At 35.7% G+C, this 13,194-nt stretch overlaps 1 protein-coding gene across 3 annotated transcripts in view; it reads right to left on the bottom strand.

Annotated features, from left to right (window-relative positions):
* The window catches only part of TAB2 (TGF-beta activated kinase 1 (MAP3K7) binding protein 2), a 77,911-nt gene that overhangs the window by 52,362 nt on the left and 12,355 nt on the right, over positions 1–13,194 (bottom strand). Inside the window, exon 2 of one of the 3 annotated variants that reach the window (XM_033102520.1) lies at positions 138–286. The exons of the other annotated variants lie outside the window; for them this stretch is intronic. The gene's annotated coding sequence lies outside the window, so the exon portion shown is untranslated. The remainder of the gene's footprint in view (positions 1–137; positions 287–13,194) is intronic. 3 annotated transcript variants of the gene reach the window in all.

Raw genomic sequence — 13,194 nt, 5'->3', positions numbered from 1 at the left:
AGTTACCTAGATGTTAGGGATGCTACTATACTTTGAAGCAAGATGACCACAAGTTTTCAAAGTTTCGGTTATTACAGGTTTCATGGTAAGGCAGTTACAGAGACTAAGCTTGACCGGTGCCATGGTCTTTAGCATACCTGGAAATAGAAAAATTCAAATTGTAGCTGTTCTTGGTTGGCCCATTGCCATTTTTGCAGCTTACAAATTTTTAATTAAGTAACTGCAGTGAGCTCATCTCTACTGGATACTTCTTTTCCAGGGCAGGTCCAGGAACTGGGTCTGGAGCCTTGAAAGCAGAAGAGAAACTAGAGTAAACTAGAGGTAGGCAGAACAAGAAACGTGACCAGATAACATTATGAGGTCTAATAGCGGTGAGGCGGTCCCCAAGGTCTCTCACATGAAATATTTTGAAGTGGAAAAAGGATCTCTTAAATTATAAGTTACCAGAAGACGCTATTTACATTATATTTGTTTTAATCTACCCAACTCTATTCTGGACTCCCAATTCTAGAAATTTAAACAGTAGCCTTTATGAAATCTCTAGTGGCTTTTAGCAACAGACTGTCCAACATGAGACCACAGAGTGTAACAGAAAGAGAAAAACAACAATAAACCCATTTTTAATGGTAAAACTGGAATTGTAAAGTCCTCATTTTCAGGTCATTTTGCTTTGCTCTTTCGCTATCTTATTTCCAATTGTCTTCTAACTGCTCCCCTAATATCCTAAAATCAATTCTCAGAGGTTTCTTAAGAAATACTTTAGATACATCCAAGCAATGAATTGAATTTCAAGTTCCAATTTTAAAAAATACTTGGTAATTCTTAAAGAGGGAGGCAAAGAACAGCTCATAAGATGTGGTTCTTAACCGCACTGGAAATTCTTGTTTCCCTTACCAAAATAGATTCAATGATTTAAAAAAATTTCGTTAGGTCCATATTAAAGAAACAAACTTGCAACTACAAAGGTTACAGAAATAGTAGGATATTAAAATTGGTAGACTGCTGTACTAATTAGATTACTAGGGCCTGGAAACAATGTCCTTATGCTTGGTGAGCTGGCACCCTAAGTCGTTTCTCCAAGAAACGAATCCCATAGCAGTCAAAATAAATTGAATTCTCTGCTACTGCCAAATGATGGCAGATTGTGAGGATTTTAACAGGACTAAAAAAATAGTGAGGACAAGGATACAAAGAACTTAATTAACTCCCTGCATTTTTAGTAACTAGCAACACAACAAAGAAAAATAAAAGTAGTTTTTAAGAAAAATGTAGTATTTTCACCTTTTGGGATGGTATGTTGTAGGTGAAAAATATCTGGGAGAGACAAATGTAAGTTCAAATCTGCTTTCAGTACAGCCTGGGACTAAAACTACAGAAGTTTTCTTTCTATGAAATGGGACACCACCCCCAATCTCTCTGCACTATCATGACATGGCATACAGTAGGTATTCAATACATTGTTTTCATCACTAAAGAATGAAACACATTTTTTTTTGTTGTTCTAAATATATGGGTAGACTTAAGTTTTCATTTTAATATATACTAAAGCAAGAGCTGTGTAACAAGGTTTAGTTTTAAATAACTTATCTGTATCACATCACTGATTTCAGAACAACTTATCATCATTGATTTCAGAACAACTACAAAACAAATGTGTGAGAGAGCTCAATTCTGAGAGCTGATGATGAATAAAAAACATAATAGCAATTTACATTTAGGATATAAAGAGAATTAGTGGCAAACAAGAAGACGTAATTCTTCTCCAAATAGAAAACACTTTTGTCAACACACCTCTTGTTAAAAGGTTATAGATCTGAAACACGGTGTTTTTTAAAAAACAAAATAATCAATATAACATATAACTTGGGTCTTTAAGTCAGGAAATGCTTTAACGGCAAAGAAAAGCCTTACATTTGTGCAATAATTTTCCTCTTACTGATAGAACAGTGGGTTCCACACAAAATTATTATTTACCAAATATGGCTCAAAGATCAGATTACACCTTCTCTGGCATTACCAAGTAATCGAGCAAGTATCACAAGCCACAAGAAATTAAAAAAAAATTTTTTTCCCTTAAAGTTACTCTAAATATATTCACTGCTGCAACTTTATTTCAAAATAGTTTTTAAAAATTAACATGAAAAGTGTCTTATTCAGAATAGACTGCAAGGCCGGCCAGGTGGCTCAGGTGGTTAGAACTCCATGCTCCTAACTCCGAAGGCTGCTGGTTCGATTCCCACATGGGCCAGTGGGCTCTCAACCACAAGGTTGCCAGTTCGATTCCTCGAGTCCCTCAAGGGATGGTGGGCAGCGCCCCCTGCAACTAAGATTGAACACAGCACCTTCAGCTGAGCTGCCGCTGAGCTCCCGGATGGCTCAGTTGGTTGGAACGCGTCCTCTCAACCACAAGGTTGCCAGTTCGACTCCCGCAAGGGATGGTGGGCTGTGCCCCCTGCAATTAGCAATGGCAACTGGACCTGGAGCTGAGCTGCACCCTCCACAACTAAGACTGAAAGGACAACAACTTGACTTGGAAAAAAGGTCTGGAAGTACACATGTTTCCCAATAAAGTCCTATTCCCCTTCCCAATAAAATCTTAAAAAAAAAAAATAGACTGCAGTTTACATAGAAATAAGATTAAATTAAGTTTGTGTATTCCCAAGAAAGCAAAAAAAAAAAAAAAAAAGGAATTCACGAATGAGGATGCCCATTCATTAACCTATATGGATAGGCTTTCAGTTTAAAGGCCGTCCTCCCCCCCACAAAGAAAAAAATAAACGCTTTAGATCAACTAGCTGTCATACTGCAATCTCATTACTCATAATGTTTCGGTTGATTTTTGCCTTTTCCACATATACAGTGTCATTTACAAATAATGAATTTGCCTTCCTTTCAAATTCTGTTTTGTTACATCTCCTATTTTGTTTTTTTTTCCTAATTACATTGGCCACCATTCCCAAAACAATGTTATGTAATGGTAATGCTGGCCAGACTTTTTTTGATTCATGCTTTTTTTAAGAGGAATTTCACATTTCACTAAATACTAAAATAGGAATCCTAGTATATTACCATAAAAAATACTGACTTCTCATCTGAGATATATAAAATCTTAGGTATATTAATTTATTCTTGTTTAACGAAAAATTCTTATCAGACATAAGTGTTGAGTTCCTCTTTTGATATCCCTCAAGATATTCATACTGCCCTCTGACCTAATACGAATTAATTAAATTTATCATATTATTTTCCTAGAGTGAATCCTACTTGGTTATAGTATTATTCTATTAACGTAATGCTAGATTCCATTTGATAGTTTTACAGTATTTTTGCATCAACTTTTAAGAGACTGGTACGTAACCGTCTTTTATGCTCATATTTTGTCATGTTACGCTGACTTTGTAAAAATAACTGGGAAGCTTTCCTTTTTTTCCCCTCTATGTTCTGAAATAATTATCTGGTGCTTGATGTTTTAAAGAATTCAATGGTAAAACCTCTTGGGTCTGCTGCTTTTTGCCGGGAACAGTCTCTTACTAGTGAGCTTAGTATCTTCATTTGGGCCCCAGATCCTATCCCTTTCTTTCACATTTCCTTGAGGAAATCAATGCCCCTTCTTTTCAATATCTCCCTTCAACCTACAAACATGTTTAAGTCTTAACCATCTTAAACATCCATACACTCACTCACTCGTACCACAAAATTTTTCCTTACCAGTTAAGACTTGTTTAGCAAGTATCATTCCCAATGCTATTTATTAAAATTGCTACTTAATTCAAAGCTCTGAGGAAAGAGAGAACGAGCTGCAGTTCCTGCCCTCTACCTCCTCCTAATCCAGGAAGAAACACAAACATGCAGACAAAGCACTGCAATAGCAATGGAAGGAATGAGTACGCTGTCCCAGGCTGTTTATCTCTTACCAGTCAGGCCTTGCCAAACTTCTCTGCTGAATACTTTTATTCAAATCACCAAATCCAATAACTTCGTAAGGTTCCTCATCCACCACTTTGCAATAACAAGTTCATAGAATATCTTTAAATTTTATTAGGTACTTCTAATTCATCGTATCATTTGATCCTTTTGAAAAACTACCAAGGAAGGCTAGGTAGTTATTACTCTCATTTTGCAGGGTTCAGAATAGTAAATAATTTACTGATTATCAAAACGCCCAATAAGCAGAAGAGGTAGGGCAGAAATGTATTTGTGGCTTTCTAATTCTAGGTCCAGGGTTCCTTGCTCTGTATTGGATTAACTTGATTGATTCCAATTTAAGATTACCGATCATCCTCTTCTTGAAAACTTTTCTCGTCAACACTACACATTCTTATAATTTCCCAGGATCCTTATTTCCATGTGTCTTCTTAATGTTTGTCAAAAGAATGCAGGTGCAAAGTTATGACATTCATTCTCTCACTTTTTCTGGCATCTCATCTACACTTATAGCATAATCTAAGAAGAATCTCCTTTAAATTGTAGTTTAAGCTTTCTATTCTACTTAATGAAACATAAACATTTAGAATTATAAAATTCAATATTGAAAGAAGTCTTCTAGATTATCTAGCCCTTATCTAATAGAAGAAAAACAAAGTTCAAATCATACAAGTTGGTAGCAGAATTTGAATACAAGTTTAAGATAAAACTTGCCTATTTTAAACTTATGAATCACCAAATAAATTCATACATTTATAAACAGTAAATATGAAGTAATTAATTTTAAGTGTAATTACTGGACCTTAATTAATTTGTGTTAAAGAAAGATTTGTCCCTATTTCTAAGACATTTTATTTACATGACAGTATCAACATATTAAGTCTGTCCAAGTAGATTAAAAAAAAAAAAATCACAGAACAGCACTCCAGTTAAAACCTACTCAATTATATATATTCATGCATTAATTATCTATATTCCAGATTTTTGAAGTGAACTGGGAATCAAAAATCATACCACTACCTCTGCTAATCCTTCCCACCTAGGCGGATGTCATGACAGTCTACAAGGCAGAAACAGATTCCAATAGGCCGCCTGCTACAAAGCACTTGGGTCAGTGCACAGCACGTGGTAAGCATTCAAAACATGTTAGTAACTACCTCTGCTGCTGCAACAATGACTACTTCTGAATATATCTGCATCATTAAAATACGGCCATATTAATGATTCAACTATACACAAAAGAATCCTGTTCGGGGACAAGAACCTCACTCCACTTCTTTTGGTGAGTTTTCCAGGTGAGCAGGCCCACAAGACCTTTCCAACTGCTCCCAACCCAGAAACACTTTAAATATCTCAACATCAGAGTCACAAGGCTCTGAAAATCAAGAGCTCATTTTAAAAAGAAATTTTATACTCTAATATATCTGAACTTTTCAGCTTACATACCCATATGGAATACATGGAAAATAAAAGGGGAATCTCATGTGAAGCAAGTTTAGACTTAAACTCTTCCCCAAACTAGCTGGCCTTCTCAACTTCCCATTTCAATCAGGAGTAGCAATTCTCTTTTTTAGCCTGAAAACTGAAGTTACCTCAAGTCTTCTCTTGCCTTTCTTTACTGTTCTCAACTCCTTCAAATCCTACCCATTTCATAACGATCATTCCTTAAAACACAAATTACCGACACTCTCCTCACTGGATGCTGGTCAATACTGTCTACAATCCTTTCACGGCACTGAAATCTAAGAAGTTCTGAAAATATTTTTTGCATGAAACTTCATGTCAAAACTCACCTGATCGTGGCAAAAATCTGCTCTGAACTGACGTGAGGCTATCTGAAGGCTTTATTAGCCTGCTCACAGTATTTCCACGTTTCACTGCAGAAATATTAGTGTTTAATTACGGGGTGATGCCTCAGACATTGCTGGGGGCATTATATTATATACAATATATATGCCATGTTAACTAAAAAAGTTTTAATTCCAAAACACAGTTGGCCGCTGGGTGTCAGATAAGGTATTGTGAACCTGCACAAATTATTCCAAGAATCCTAATTTAGCACCCTATTCTTACACTTCTTTCCCTCACACCACTCCATGCATGTCAGCTCCACTATTCACCACCAAGTCCTGTAAGTCCTTTCCAAACACCACTGAGAATTGCCAATCCTACCCCACTCCTACTGCTACCCCACTATCCCAACCAACCAACATCTGCAAGCCCCACAGCTTACCTCCCCCCACTACCAAGGGCTTCTCACCTGACCTATCAAGCACAGGATAGCAGATTAGGAGATACTCCTATAGAACCACTTTAAATATTTCACTGCCTTGCACAAGAACTTAATGAACTGGAAGATATACAATAAGAGGTAACAAAAGGTGATTGTGGGATTATAGACGTGTTTCTGCTACCTTTGAAACCTTAGTTTATCTATAGTTGTAAACTAAAAAGAGGTCCTCCCTCTTTTCAAAAGTAATGAAATTTTAAAAATTTCTAAATTATACTTATTCTGTAATTAAAACAAACAAATTAAAAATTTACTAGGCTCCTCCCCTGCTTATCATTTCAACTAAAACTCACTGGTATGGTTTTCAAGGGCTTCTCCAGATTGGTTTCGCCAAATCTGGTATGAACTCCTTAGGCAGTCAGGAAAAAGCTACAGATTCCCACTTAGAATGGTTTTAAATGCATAAAACACAGTACATAGGATTACAAAGAAAGCCAATTTTACTGAAATATAGTCAATTTTAAAAATATGAATGGTTTTAGATGCTTAAAATACATAATTACAAAGAAAACCAATTATGTCGCAACAGTTACCAAGTGTTTTTAAAATCCGTATTTGTGATATATTAACACAGTAACACTTTTACTAACACTCAACACAATAAAACGTCGTCGCAAGGGTCTAATAACAACTATAATTTTGAAGTAGTAATCTGCATTATATTCAGAGATACCCACAATCGTAAATTAGTATGAAAATGCTGCTTTTTGTATTAATAATAAAGTCACAGGCACCATTACTACTACTACTACTTCTACTACTACGGTTATAGAAAGAAATGCTAAGTTTCAGTTGAGGTTATTGTTAGTGATTGTTTTCCCTCACCTAAATGCATGGATTCCTCTAAATTCTATCCTCAGACCCCTTTAGGGGTTATGGAGCCTAGAGCAGAATTCCACTAAATCCACGTACTTTTATTTCTCACTAGCCTCCTCACCATAAAAATCCAGTCAGGCTTGCCTGAACATGTTCAACCCCACTTTCTTTCTGGACGATGCTATTGCCCTTCCTTATTTAAAATGTCATTTCTCCACCTTGATGTTTATCAAAATCTTAACTACCCTTTCAAAACCAATTCAAGTTTCATTTCCTTCTTGAATCCTTTTTCTACTGCTTCAGCCTATATAGATCTCTTTATTCTCAGAACTCCTAATGTACCTGTGGATCCTTGCCTCACGATTCAACATTTAATTATTCTCTTACAGTTCCACGTCTGTGTCTCTTCATCTAGGGCGTAAGATCCCTGAGGACATGGGCTATATGCTTGTATCTAGGACACTGCCTATACATAACATAGGCATATAGAATGTATGCAATAACCTACTCTCAGTAAATCAAGTATTAGAATATCGTTTGTTTGGCAACTTCAAGTACCAGAACATACAGTAAGAAAAGGCCAAAATTTTCACCAACCAGCTAAAACATACATTGTAAATTAAACTTAATATTTCACCTCAATCAGAACCTAGATACTCTCATTATATTAAAAACTCAGAGGCTAATTTATTAGGCAGTAATAAATTCCAAGTAACAAATCCAGAAAGGGGTACTAAAGTAGGCATAAAACAATGATTCATTCCAAAAATATTTGCTAAGCACCTACTACATGCCAGGTGCTAGTTCAGATTCCAGGGATTTAGGAGTGAAAATGCAAAACGTCTCACACAGGAATTTATTGTCACACCTTGGACTAGAACCTGGGGCTCCTGATTCTCTGAAGCTCTGAAAGCAAAAAACCATTTCTATCTTTCAGAAAAGGTTAAGTATGGGTCAGGGGGGATGTTCTCTATTTCAGAAGGCAATAAATCATATAAAATATTATAAAAATAGATTTGGAGCTATTAATATATATAGATGTAAAATCTACACAGATATTAAGATATATATATATAAAATCTACATAACTATTAAGATATGTATATATAAAATCTACATATATATATAAAATCTACATACAATGTATATATAGAGAGATGGATATATAAATATAAAAATCTCTATATAAAATCTAAAAGAAATAGATTTTGGGATAAGTTTCAGTTATCTTATGCAGAATATTTATTGCCTAATGATACTAAATGAGTGAGGTGTTACTCATTGACTGATTAATATTTTAATCACAAACATTTCATAAAGTTTTGTTTTTCTTCAAAGGGCAATGCCAAGTTGCTTCATTTATTTCATATAAAGTATAAAAACTTATGTACCAATATCCCAGAGGTAGGGTGGGGTGGTAGTAGCGATGGTGATAAATATTATTCTAAGTAATCTTTTTCAATGGAGGGAAGGATACGAAAGAGGATAATGGGAATGTAGGAACTGTAGGAAAGAAGGAACTGCTTGGTACACATTTCAATCTTTACTGTTGATTATGAGACCCAAAAGAAATAATCCGTCTTAAAGTGAAGTTCTTAGACTAATGGCAATGGAATTCAGAGGGTAAGTGAGTAAAAGGGAAGAGGGCGGGGGTGGGTGGGGCAGGAACAAGTAAACTGCGAGCTTGACAATGCCACGTTAGCATCCCAAACTCATCTTGTCCAAAACTCAACTCACTGCTCCCCCCTCAATAATGTATCTCTGTTATTAATAACAGAACATGATTCTGAAGCTGGAAATCTCAGGATATACAATCTCCTTTTCCTCACCATATACAATCAATGGCAAAATTCCACTGTTATTCCCAGAGATATTTTTGCATTTATCCCCTTCTCTATTCCCACATGTCCTTGTTCAGGTACCTGTTACCTGGACAATGACAGTAACACAATAATCTCTTATGTGATGGCTTATTCCATTCCCAGGCCTTTCTAAGCTGTATTTCACAGTGGTAACAAACTTTATAGCTCCTAAAACTAGAGCTGGATGTTTCTCCCCAGGAGGTTAAGAGATTTTGTAGAATTATACTGTACTGAGTTTCAGCAGAAGGTGGTGACACTGACCTCGGGAATAATGGAAAAGAGGGTTGACAGGAAAAGAGAAGACTTGAAGAAGAAGAACTTACTACAAAGGGGTCAGAAAAACTGGATAAAATATAGGAAATAATAGGATCGAGAGAGCCAAATGAAAAGAGGTGTAACAATATTACACAGTTTCACGTTTTTTATATCAGAAGGTTTCCTAAGAATAGCTAATCCTGATTAAGAATTTATTATGTGCTAGGCACTGGGCCAAGACTGCTAATACATTCACTCATTTAATGCTCCCAATGATCATGGGAGTTAGGTATCTCTATCAGACTCAGCTGACTACACATTGTTCTCTCCCAGAGAGGAACAATATTTTATAGAGCACCCTTAGTCCCCATGATTCCTAAAACAGAGCACTAAACAATTCACATTCTTACTATGTTGGTATCAAGAATACCAGAAAAAGCCATTATTCCTATAAATTTTATTAATCTGTCGTGGACTAACACAATATACACCTGTATATACAGATACATACTTTCACACATGTACATACACATACAAACACACTATTGATCTGAAAATAAAATACTGCACCTTTCAAAAATAACTTCTCCTGGTGCTTAAATCTGCATTGGAACAGTAAAATCTCAGGATATTTTAGCCTTGTAAAGTTCAAAGGACAAAAGGTATACCAAAATGCTTTTTAAAGTATAATTAATACTGGTAAGAAACTTGGCCTATACCTCCACCTGGAAATAGGGAGGACTTACCGTAGGTAGAAGGCAGATAGACTAATGTTACTTTCTTTTTAAATGTGCACAGGAAATTTCCTATGAGACATGCTACTATGGACTAAAACTCTAAGCTCAGCCTACTATTTTGCAATGTGTGCTCCATCTGATATAAGAAGTCTGGGACAAAGTTTAGATGATTTTACATAAATCCATAGGAGTGGAATGTTTGTTCGAAAGCACAGGTACTCAAAAAAGACATTTGACCATAACCCATACTCTGGAATCTCAAAAACTCATTTACTTTCAAAAGCAAGTTTACTAGCTTTAAACATTAGCTGTGTGTGTGTGTGTGTGTTCACTTATTCATTCACAAATATTTATAGAGAGCTTAAGTGCCAAGACATTGTATTAACGTTGTAAAAACTTATGTTTTGTGGGAGAAACTGAAAAGTAAACAGAATATTTATTATAACATAATATGGTAAACCCTTTGACAAAGGGAAATAAAACAAAAAACTAGAGATATGATGTCAGACAATTAAGTTCACGAACTCATCCTAGAAAAAGTGCTACATGCCTCATTGCTGAATATCACTACTGTCACCTTCGAAACACTCCCCTTGGGAAGCTATGCACCGCCGCCAGCGCCTCGTCCAGCCTTAAAAGCAATTTTGGAACTCTTTTTCTGGAATGGCCATCAGAGCTGTCACCATATTACCTTTCATGTCTCTGAATGTCATCAAAATGTCTTCTTTTCAGTATTTCCTTTGTCTTTGGGTAAAGAAAGAAGTCACCGGGGGCCAGATCAGGTGAGCAGGGAGGGTGTTCCAACAGTTATTTGTTTACTGGCTAAAAACTCCCCACAGATAGTGCCGTGTGAGCTGGTGCATTGTCGTGATGCAAGGGCCAGGAATTGTTGGTGAAAAGTTCAGGTCGTCTAACTTTTTCAAGCAGCCTTTTCAGCACTTCCAAATAGTAAACTTGCGTAACTCTTTGAACAGTTGGTACAAATTCATAATGAATAATCCCTCTGATATCAAAAAAGGCTAGCAACATCGTTGCAACAAGTTCGTGAACTTAATTGTCAGAACTTTGTACAAATTATCAAGAAGGAAATATCATTAGAGTTAATCAGTAACAACAGAAAAGATCGTGGCATTTAAAAAATATTTGCCAGAATCCCTTAATATGAAATAAACATATCTGAATGGAACTCAGAAGATCTGTCTTTTTACCAATTCTGTAAACTGAAGCTCACCTTCTCCCTTTTCTGATTTCCAGCTATTAAGTCAGAAATGTAAGTCTCTCCTTGCTAGCTATTTTGCATTCCTGTTCTTAATTTTTATTTTTGATCTCTCTCTCTGGCTGTCCCGTCTGTTTTATCTACAAGAGAAATGTTGTCACAGAAAACCATTCAGGTACCTAATAACAGTATCAAACCCTTCTCACAATACTGCATAGAGCTACTTCATTTTACAAAAATGTAGGACAAAGCTCTGAAAATGATTAAGATACATGTTAAGACACAGCCACCTACCTATCAAATAAGTATGGTTAAGTACATATTATAATATATATCCCCCAAACTGTCTCCCAATCACATAATTTCAGGTGCCCTTAATATCAGATACACAACAGTATGTTAATAAACACAACCAATTTTCACAATGTTCTTTACATGCTAGGAGAATATGGCTTTGCTAATAAACCTTAAATCACAATACGGTAAAAATAAAAAGGTTACAGGTATAGTTTTTAATACGTATCACTATAATTTCTCATATACCAACTCAATTGATGACTTTGAAATTTCTATTTCTAGCCTGAATCTCTTGCTGGAATTCTATTTCATACATCAAATCGCCTACTTGATATCTTTCGTTATATGTCTAATAGGCCTTTCAAAGTCAACATGCCCAAAACCAAATTCTTGATTGCCCAGCCCAAACTTGCTACGCCACTGTCTTCCCTGTCTACAGCGACTGTATTTTCAACTGTTTGGGCCTCAAATCTTGGAGTCATCCTCGACTTCCCTTTTATGCCTCAGATCCAATTCACCAGCAATTCCTGCTTGTACAGGGTTTGAACCATATTCAAAATCTGACCTTTTCTCACCCTTTCCTGTTACTACATGGTCCAACCCACTACCATCTCTCGTTTGGATTATTGCAATAATGTCCAATATGGTTTCCTTGCTTACATTTTTGCCCTACTTCCATAGTTTATTCCACACAGAGCAGCCAGAATAAATCCTTAAAAAATAAAGTTACCATCAGTTAACAGTTTAAAAAGAAAACCATATGACAATGTCACTTAATGTAGGAAAAGCATTTGACAAAATTCAATACACAGTCATGATAAAAATTCTTAAACTATGAATAGAGAGGGAACTTTCTCAACTTGATAAACAGCATCTATAGATAACCTACAGCTAACATATACTTAATGGTGAAAGACTGAATGCATTCCCCCTCAAATCAGGAACAAGACAAGCTTGTCTGATTTCACCACTCCTATTAAACATAGTACTGGAAATACTAGCCAGAGCAGCAAGGCAAGAAAAGGAAATAAAAGGCATATGGATTGGAAAGGAAGAAATAAAATTATCTGTATTCAGAGACACATTAGAAAACCCATGAAATCTACCAAAAAACTCCTAGAATTGTTTAGCTTAGCAAGGTCTTAGGTACAGGGTCAACTCACAGAAATCAGCCATATTGCTATAAACTAGCACTGAACAACAGAAAACCAAAATTAAAAACACAATAGCACTTACAATTGCTCCAAAAACTGTATCTAGGTATAAATCTAAAAACAAACAAAAAAAAAATGTTTAAGATTTGTGTGTTGGAAACCACAAATGCTGATGAAAGATATCAAAGATCACCTAAATATAAGGCAACATGCTGCAATCATATTGAAAGACACCAAAAAAAACAAAAACAAAAACAAAAAAACCGCCAATTTTCTCCAAATTCATCTATGGGTTTAATGCAGTTCCTATCAAAATCCCAGCAGGATTTTCTGGTAGATTCTAAATTTTACATGGAAAGGAACTGGAATAGCTGAAACAATTCTGAAAAAGGAGAATTAAGCTGGAGGAATTTCACTACCTGATTTTAAGACTTACTATACAGCTACAGTAATCAAGAGAGTACTGGTGGAAGAATAGCCTCAAAGCAATGGAACAGAATAGAGACTTCAGAAACAGATCCTCATGTACAGACATCTGATTTCTGATAAAGGTGCAAAGCAATTCAATGGAGGAAGATAATTTTTTACAACAAATGGTGTTGCAGCAACTGGACATCCATAGACCAAAAATGAACCTTCATTT

Source organism: Rhinolophus ferrumequinum, chromosome 3, assembly GCF_004115265.2.
Source record: "Rhinolophus ferrumequinum isolate MPI-CBG mRhiFer1 chromosome 3, mRhiFer1_v1.p, whole genome shotgun sequence".
Taxonomy (NCBI): domain Eukaryota; kingdom Metazoa; phylum Chordata; class Mammalia; order Chiroptera; family Rhinolophidae; genus Rhinolophus; species Rhinolophus ferrumequinum.
Note: the sequence above shows the minus strand (reverse complement) of the source record. Positions and strands in the feature narration are given on the sequence as shown.